At 35.7% G+C, this 9,235-nt stretch overlaps 1 non-coding gene across 1 annotated transcript; it reads right to left on the minus strand.

Annotated features, from left to right (window-relative positions):
* Positions 1 to 6,092: 6,092 nt before the first annotated feature.
* LOC143665106 (U6 spliceosomal RNA) lies at positions 6,093 to 6,200 on the minus strand. The gene has a single exon (XR_013166778.1). It is a non-coding gene; the product is annotated as a U6 spliceosomal RNA (small nuclear RNA).
* Between the last annotated feature and the right edge of the window lie 3,035 nt (positions 6,201 to 9,235).

A 9,235-nucleotide genomic window follows, 5' to 3' on the forward strand; every position in this document is an offset into this window, starting at 1 on the left:
TCCTCCTCCTCTAGCTAAAGAGTGAATGTTGGAGATCCTCAGGTCTTAGTCCCAGGTACTATTTTCACCTTCCTTAGGTGAACTCATTTGTTCATGTTTTTTAAGTTCTATCAATACATGCATGGCTTCTAAATATGTTTATCTTTCCCATATCTCTCTCCTAATATTCAGATCCAGATATTCAAAGGCTTTCTAAAAAAATAATTTATTTCAACTGCTTTTTTAATATCTGCATTTGGATACCCTTTAATATATCCCATGCTACCATTTTGATCATCACCACTAATATTTCCATCTTTCAGTCTCTTCATATTTCCCTTCCTTTTAATTGTTGTCAAAGCCAAACTATAAGCATAAGCTTCATACCTCTCTTTATCCTCACCATACACCATTGTCCACATTGAATTTTTTACTAAATTCTCTTCTTATGTCTATGTCCAAAATATCCTCAATTCTATATACTTCTTATCATCTTCCCCTGTCCTACTTAAGACGAAGACCATCATTTCCTTTCTGGATTTCTGCAATTTCCCAACATCTGTAATAACAAAAATGTTTTCCGTAAAACAATCAAGTGATCTTTATAAACTGCAAAGGTGATCATGTCACTTCTCAGTTTTTATTGTTCAAAACCCTTAAGAAAGTTTTAGGCCCTGCAAAGTTTTGTTTCTTCTGGCCTCTCTCCCTATATCCCATACTAGTCTCTTTGCTCTTAACTCAGTCTGTCAAGCTACCTTGTTTTTCTCTCTGTTGCCCTTAATAATAATCTGGCTTCTAGATGTTAGCCCTCAAGATTCAGGTTGAGTATAATTTTCCCATGGAGCCACTTTTCTGTGGCTTCCCTTGCTTCTTTCTACATCGTCATAGGGCCTTCCTGTCATATGATTTAATGATATCCCATATTGTTCTTCATAGCATTTAAAATAATTTTAATTCTGTAGTTAGTCTGATGATTATTATTATCCCATCACCTTTAGGGAGCAAATCAGGTATATTTTGTTTACTGCAGTACTTATTAAAGTACATGGCAAATAGGACATATTAGATATGTATTTGTTGAATACATGAACTAGGTAATAAATGTCCCTACTGACAGTATGGGTTGAAGCCATGTGAGCCCCAGAAAAGTGTGTTCTTAAAGCTAACCCATTCCCGTGGTTGGGGACCCATGGGAAGTGGGATCTTTTGGTGAATAGGAGCTCAGCTTTCATCTAGGGTGAGTCTTAATCCTTTCATTGTAGCCCTTTATAAGAGAATGATAATTCAGACAAAGAGAGAAACACACAGAAACAGAAAAAGCCACAGAAGCTGAGAGAGAAAGACAAGGAAGCCAGAAGCTGAAAACAACAAAACCCAGAAGAGAAAGGAGAGACCAGCAGACACCACCATGCGACAGAGTCCAGGACACCAACAGCCTGTGTTTGGTGAGAGAGCAGTGCCTGATTCTGCCTTGATTTGGGCACTTCCGTGGTCTCAGCACTGTAAAGTTGGAAGTTAATTATTTCCCATTGTAAAAGCCAACCTGTTTCTGGTATATTGCACTTTGGTACCCTAGCAGACTGAAACACTGAGTTTTTTTTTATTTTTTTGAGAATTATATCTTTATTGGGTTGGCCAAGAAAGATACTTTCAGTGTCTCAAATCACAGTATTACAAAGGTTGGTGGGCCTTGGCTATACTTGTACTAGTTCCTATTTGATTCATGAGTCTCTTCTACAACATTCCTAAGGAGTAGTCATAAAAAGGTTTTGCTTAAATATCTTCAATTATAAGGAAGCATTACTTACAGGTGCAGCATATTCCATTGTTGGGCAACCATAATTGCTAGAAATTATGAAGACTGCCTTCCCATTTGCTCTAATTGCCTCTCTGGAGCCACAGAATAAATCTAGGATGTCTTCCGTATGGCAGTCTTTTGTTTATTTAAAGACATCTGACCTATGCTCCTTGGATCTTCTTTTCTCCAGGTAGAACATTCCAGTTCCTTTAAACATTTTTCATATTTATTTAACTTCAGTTGAAGGGTGGGACTGGTACTAACACTGACTTTTTTGAAGATCCAGTTTATGTCTGCTTCATTTGGATTCTTATTCATTCAGCCATTGTTATATTCCAAATATTAATTGAGCCCTAATATTTAAAGTCTGAGCTGAGTGCTAAGTTAATGAATATGATTTGTGTCCTTGTGAGTCTAAACACTGATAGATATTATTTGAATGAGTAAAGCTTTTGTCTATTATTTCAAGCCACAACTTAAATGGTAGTTTTCTTACCAATAAGAAGGTTCTGATAGCCACTGTTAAGGGGGGTTAATATTTGAGAAAGGGGATTTTTCTTTGGTCTCCCAAGCAGTTTTGGAGAAGAGAATTGACTGGGATCCTCCCATAGGACTCTTTAGGGAATAACAGTTGCAGTAATAACATTAAGATACAAACCTGTCTGATGTCAAAGCCTGGGCTTTTTCTAACAAAGCCGTGATTTTTGAAGATTTTGATTGTCACTCAAAGTAAAAAAATAAATTTTATAATATAGCTTGGTCTATATATATGTGCAAACAAATGAAATTGATCAGAAATGAAACTAAGCCTTACACAATGTCATGACTCTTGACACTTTTTATTCCATTTTTTCTCATAATTCACAAATCCTGACCTGCAGTTTGAAAATATTTCACTAGACTTGGCGATCTGTAGACCCTAAACCACCTGGTTTTCTTAATCTCTACATACCTGGATATAACTCAATAGAAGCTGGCCCTAACATGGTGGTGGGAAATGGGATCTTTGGAGATAGCCAGTTGAAAAGGGATGATTAAAACCCATGGAGAGACAGACCTGGCTCCAATTCCAAATCTACCATTTCAACTGTGATATAACTCTAGGTAAGTAATTTTCCACAACTACAAAAAGGCATATAATAATGCTAATATAAATTCCATTGGTTTGGTATGAGACTAAGCTAAGAAATTATAAATCAGTGTTATACAAAAATAGTGTATAAAAATATTACTCTTCAGTTCCCTTGAAATAATAATTTCTAGTTAGTAATGTTATTACTCTTCTTTCCACTTGGAAATAATGGGTTGGAATGATGAATGAAATATTTAGACTTCATATGATAAATGACTCAACAGAAGAAATACTGTTTTGTCCTGATGCAGGAGTGGGGCCGGGGATGTCATTGGTGAAAACAATCCCTCTGCTGTGCTAAGATATTCATCATACCTCATGTGTTTACATTGCCTAACCTTGTGTAAATTTCTCTCCTCTTCTTCTTTACCTCCCTGTGTAAATACCTATGCAAGTATATCATTGGGAACTAAAACAAACATATTATGATCTACTTCCCTCTGTTTCAAGGACCAGTTATTCACCTGAATAAAGAGTAACGACAAAACTTAAAGAATTGCTCTACTGGGTGCTGATATGCTTGCTGGAATGGGACTTTCAGTTGGGCAGACTGTTAATTTTCACAACCCGCTCCCAAGGTTTTACTAGTAAGAAAAATGATAGAAACTAGAGCTATCATGCCTAAGATATTATGAACCTGACATTTGAGGATCTTTTTCAATCTCACTCTTCATTAATAATGGAGCTTCATGCTTTTTCTTCAATTACCCCTTCTTTTTCTTCCACTCCTTATTCTTTATACAGTTCTCAAAGTTTTCAATTGTGCCTATTCTCTAAAGCATAATTAAAATGTCTGTGGTGCTTTATTCAATTAGTAGTGTTTCCCTTTTTAAAATCGCCCATCATATTTTATGAAGCTATTACTTGATAATTACTTTGGTTATGTGATTCTGATTATCATCATCATAGTTAAACCACTATCACTGAGAATTTTCAGCACACCTTATATGTGCCAGGCACTGTGGTGTTTTATTTTTTATTGATACATATTATATATTCTCATACCATGTAATCATCCAAAGTATACAATCAGTGGTTCACAAAATCATCATATAGCTGTACATTTATCATCACAATCGACTTTTTTTTCTTTTTTATGAAAAACAACATATATACAAAAAAAGCAATAAATTTCAGAGTACATGGCAACAGTTAGTTGTAGAACAGATTTCAGAGTTTGGTATGCGTTACAATTCTACAATTTTAGGTTTTTACTTCTAGCTGCTCTAAGATACTGGATAGTAAAAGAAATACCAATATAATGATTCAGCAATCATACTCATTTGTTGACCCCTACCTTTTCTGTATAACTCTACCATAACCTTTGATCTTTCTCCCACTCTTTAGGGGTATTTGGGCTACACCCATTCTAACTTTCTCACATTGAAAGGTGCTGTCAGTAATATGAGATAGGGGTACGGAACTAGTTGATGTTCTGGAGGGGCTGGGTCCTCTAGGTTTCAGGACTTATCTGGTTCTGGGACACATCTGGAGGTTGTAGGTTTCTGGAAAGTTACCCTAGTGCATGGAACCTTGATAGAACCTTATATAACACTCTAGGTGTTCTGCAGGATTGGTAGGAATGATTTTGGTTGGGGTTTGGCAAGCTATGAAAGGTAGCAATGTCTGACTGAAGTTTGCATAAGAGTGACCTCCAGAGCAGCCTCTCGACTCTGTTTGAACTCTCTCAGCCACTGATACCTTATTTGTTACACTTCTTCTCCCCCTTTTGGTCAGGATGGCATTGTTGATCCCATGGTGCCAAGGCCAGACTCATCCCTGGGAGTTACCTCCCATACCACTAGGGAGACTTTCACCCCTTGGTATCATGTCCCACGCAGGTGGAAGGGCAATGGTTTCACTTGCAGAGGTGGGCTTAGAGAGAGAGAGAGGCCACATCTGAGCAACAGAAGTGGTTCTCTGGAAGTAACTCTTAGGCATACCTGTACATAGGCTAAGCTTCTCTACTACATACATAAGCTTCACAAGAGCAAGCCTCAAGATCAAGGGCTTGTACTATTGGTTTGGGTGTCCCTAATGTTTGACACAGTATCGGGGGTTCCCCGGTGGTAAAGTTTAATAGTTCATATTTTTTTCTCCCATCCCTCAAGGGATTTTGCCAATACTTTTTGATTATCTGCTTAATATACTCTGGATGTATCCAGGTATTATATTAAGCTACACAGGATCAAAGGCCCTCTTTCTTATTCTGGGCTCCCTGTGTTTGGATTGTTTAAAAGATTTATCCAGACAGGTTGAGTTAGATTATGTGCTACAGAACATTTAGGTTCTGAACAAATAAACCTTCTTCCTTTGGTCTCAAATTGTTGATGAAGTTCTAACCCCTGAATTCTGAATTATGTAGTGCTTTATTTTAATCATTTTAAATCCCTACAGCATTGCCGAAAGGTGGATATTAGTATTCCCATTTTACAAGTAAGGAAAATGAAATGCAAAAATTTTAGTTATCTTATTTATGGTCACAGAGGCCTAATACTGACTTTCATATTTATCTGACTTCAAACTCGTTTTCTTCTTTTTCTTTGAGTGCTTCTTAGCATTTCTAAATGTCCAACCACTTTTTACTTTGAAGCAGTTATTTATACTTAATGACATGGTGAGAGTCTTGATGTAAACTTCAGGACACCAGGATTCCTAATTTAACTTTGCCACTGTCAACTGGTTGGAAGTTTTGCAAAGTCTCTCTACCTGTCAGCTTCAGTTTACTAATTTGAGGAAATAAAAATAGCTAGATCCTAAGGAACTTCTTATGGCACACTGTTGCTTCCTTTTCCTCGTTTGTATCTACTTACCCAGTTTTTAAAATTATTTTTTCTTCAACATTATATTTTGAACATTTTCAAACACGTAGAAAAGTTGAAAACATGTTACAATTTAAACCATTACATGTTTCTCATACATTCAGCAACATTTGGCTGTATTATACACACAAAACACACAATTTTGGTTGAATGATTTCAAAGTAAATTGAAATTGCAGATGGCATCATGACACTCATGTTTAAACTTTTTAGTAGCAAAGGTTTAAGAATAGAGTCTAATACCCAGTTCACATTCAAAATTACCAAACTATTCCCAGTATATCTTTTATATTATTTTGGAATCATTATCCAATCATAGTAATTGTACTTAGCTGCCTGTATTTATTCTTTTCTTTTTCTTTTTAAATATGGAACGCTTCACGAATTTGCATGTCATCCTTGCACAGGGGCCATGCTGGTCTTCTCTGTATCGTGCCAATATATGCGTATTGTGCTGCCAAAGCAAGCACTGTATTTACTCTTTAAAAAATTCAGAACAGTTTCTTCATTTTTTTCTTGAAATTAACTTTTATTTATGCTTATGTCTTTTATTTTGATAAAATTACAAACAATTTTTGTAATTTTATTACAGATAAAAATTTCAAGAAGATTAGAAAGAACAACTTTTCTGCCCTTTATCAAGATTCATCAATGCTTTATTTTTTGACCTATTTGAGTTCTTCCTTTAAACATCCATATATATATATAGATAGATTTAGATATAGATGTAGATATATAATTTGGGGGGACCATTTGAGTGAAAGTTGAAGACATTCTGCTTGAGTAATAGTACAATTATGACAGCCAGGAAATTTAATATTAAAACAATACTATGTTGTTTCAAATGTAGTTATTTAAAGTTTTCAATTGTCCCAATAATGTCCTTTATAACATTTTCATCTAGTCCATGATTCCATCCAAGACTGCATATTGAATTCAGTGATCTTGTTGCTTTAGGTTTGTTCGGTCTGGAACAGTTCATGAGACTGTTTGTCTTCCTTGACTTTAACATTTGTGAGGAGTCCATGCCAGGTTTTGTTTTTTAAAAATGTCCCTCTGTTTTGTCTGTTTTCTCATAAAGAAATATTATGCATATTTGGCAAGAATACCACAAAGCGATGATGCCCTTCTCATCAGAAATCATATCATATCAGGAAACACGTTGTATTAACTTGTCCCAGTACTGGTGATACTAAGTGTATCGTTTAGGTAATGTGGTACCTATCAGTTTTCTCCACTGGAAAGATAATATTTGTTTCCTCTGTAATATTTGGGGAGATACTTTGAGATTTTGTAAATATCTTGTTTATCACCAACTTTCACTCACTATAGCATTTATTGATGATTTTCTAATTCTATTTCTTTTATATTTATTATTTGACTTTTTCTAATTCTACTTCCTTTCCTGTATTGATTGACTGGCTGACTCATTAATTTATATGAGTATGGACTCAAGGTGATATCAATATGAAACAATATTGATATATTATTAACTAAAGTCCATAGTTTATATTAGTTTTCATTCATTGTCTTTACAGTTCTGTGGGTTTGGATGGATGCATAAGGTCATGTATCTACCATTACAGTATCATACAGAATGGTTTCACTTCCCTAAAAATGTCCTGAACTCCACCAATTTATCCCTCCCATCCTGTCCTTGAATCCCTGACAACCACTGACCATTTACTTCTCTATAGTTTTGCCTTTTCTAGAATGTCTGCTTGGAAAGAAAGACATGATGAAAAGCAGAGAGAGAGGGAAAATAAAATAGAAATAACTGATTGTATTATGGGTAGTATGGATAAGTGTTATGACACTCCTGGTTCATAAATATGTAAATGTTCACATACTCGAATAAAGTCTAGAAGTTTACCTCCACTGATCAAAGTTAAATAAGAATACAGCTGAAGACAATGTACCACATCAAGCGCCTGGACTGATTGTTGAAATTGAGTAATGGGTATCCAGTGTTCATGAGCTGCATCTGCTCACAAAAATGGAGCCTAGTCATGCATACCTGAGGATGAGGATGATGATGATGATGAGTGGGTCACGTGCATCTGAAGGAGCTGTGTGACTAAGTATAAAAACCGAAGGGTACCCAGGACTGGTGGTTTTCATGGGCAGAGGTGGTCTGCATGCCTAGACTCACCTCTTGTGCCCATGAATATCCCAGGAACAGCAGGAGTGTGCTCAGCAATCAAGGGATTTCCAGTAAGTTTTGTTGTTTCCTGTCCCATTTTTTTCCTTAAAGCTAAGTAATATTGGTGCTGGGTGGAGGCTATTGCGTCTTGATTTGATTTTCAATCTGAATGCAAGACTAATGCTAGAAAAGCAAAACAGACATTGTAGAATGCCACTGATTAGTCCAATCCCTTTCTTTTGTAGAGGAAAAGAGTATTCCAGGCAGGGATCTTGCTCTTAGTCTATCAGTGCCTAGATGTGGGGATCAAGTTACATCATGAAGGAGAAATCTTCTAGAAAAGTCCGGAACTGTATATTTGGACTTGAAAGGAAAGCTTGTAAAGTCTCTGCTTTTCTTGGCTTTGGATTCATATTCCTTTGAAACTCTGTGAACCGAAACCTATGAATGGTGAGAGTTCAATTTAAATTCTCAAAATTATCTATTTTGTTTATTCACTGTATTAGATATTGAGAAGTAAAGGAATATTAGATGCCTTACCCTCCCTTAAGGAGGTTATAGCCTAACAGGGTAGTTAACGTGTAATAACTAGTTACACATTAATAATACCTGAGATTTATAAAGCCCTTAGCAGTTTAAAAAGGACTTTTAGATTTGGCATCTTGTTTAACCATCAAAACAATTCTTTGTCTTATCCTGTCCCAATTTTACTAACTGGAAAGGTTCTAAGATGTTATATGACCCACCTAATGCCACACAGCCAATATATGTTACTGCTGTGACTACAACTATGGCTTTCTGATGCTAATTCTAGTATTCTTTTCATTCAAGCACCATTGCTTGACTGTGGTTCAGCTTTTTTAAAAGTGCTATATAGAAATAGGAGGAAATTGATGCCATTACACAAATTAAAAGGCAAATAATGCCTGTGAGATAGAAAAGGATTAAGGACATCTTCATACTGTAGATAAATGAGATTTGATCTGGTCCTTAAAGTTGCGTGGGATTTAACTACTTTTTAAACATGGCAGATTGAACACACCTGTTCAGGCTTTAGCACCTGAAACTCTACTATAATGTCACTAAGAATAAAAATATGTAAACCCACAAGGTCAAAGAGGGTTGGAGTGGAAACACTAGAAGAAATGTAAAACCAAAATATAAAAAGATGATTGCAATAGAAAATGGTACCTGACTTAGCAGAGCAGAGAAAGCTGTAAGCTATGGTCATCAAAATGGAAGCTGCTTTGTTATACAAAACACTAGAGTAATTTTCTTTGAAATTAGAGTTATTAGTAACTTCTGAAAGCTAAGTGTAAAGTAGGAATAAAAACCAGAGAATTGGTTGCAACACCATACAAA

The sequence above is a fragment of the Tamandua tetradactyla genome, chromosome 20, assembly GCF_023851605.1.
Source record: "Tamandua tetradactyla isolate mTamTet1 chromosome 20, mTamTet1.pri, whole genome shotgun sequence".
NCBI classification, from domain to species: Eukaryota; Metazoa; Chordata; class Mammalia; order Pilosa; family Myrmecophagidae; genus Tamandua; species Tamandua tetradactyla.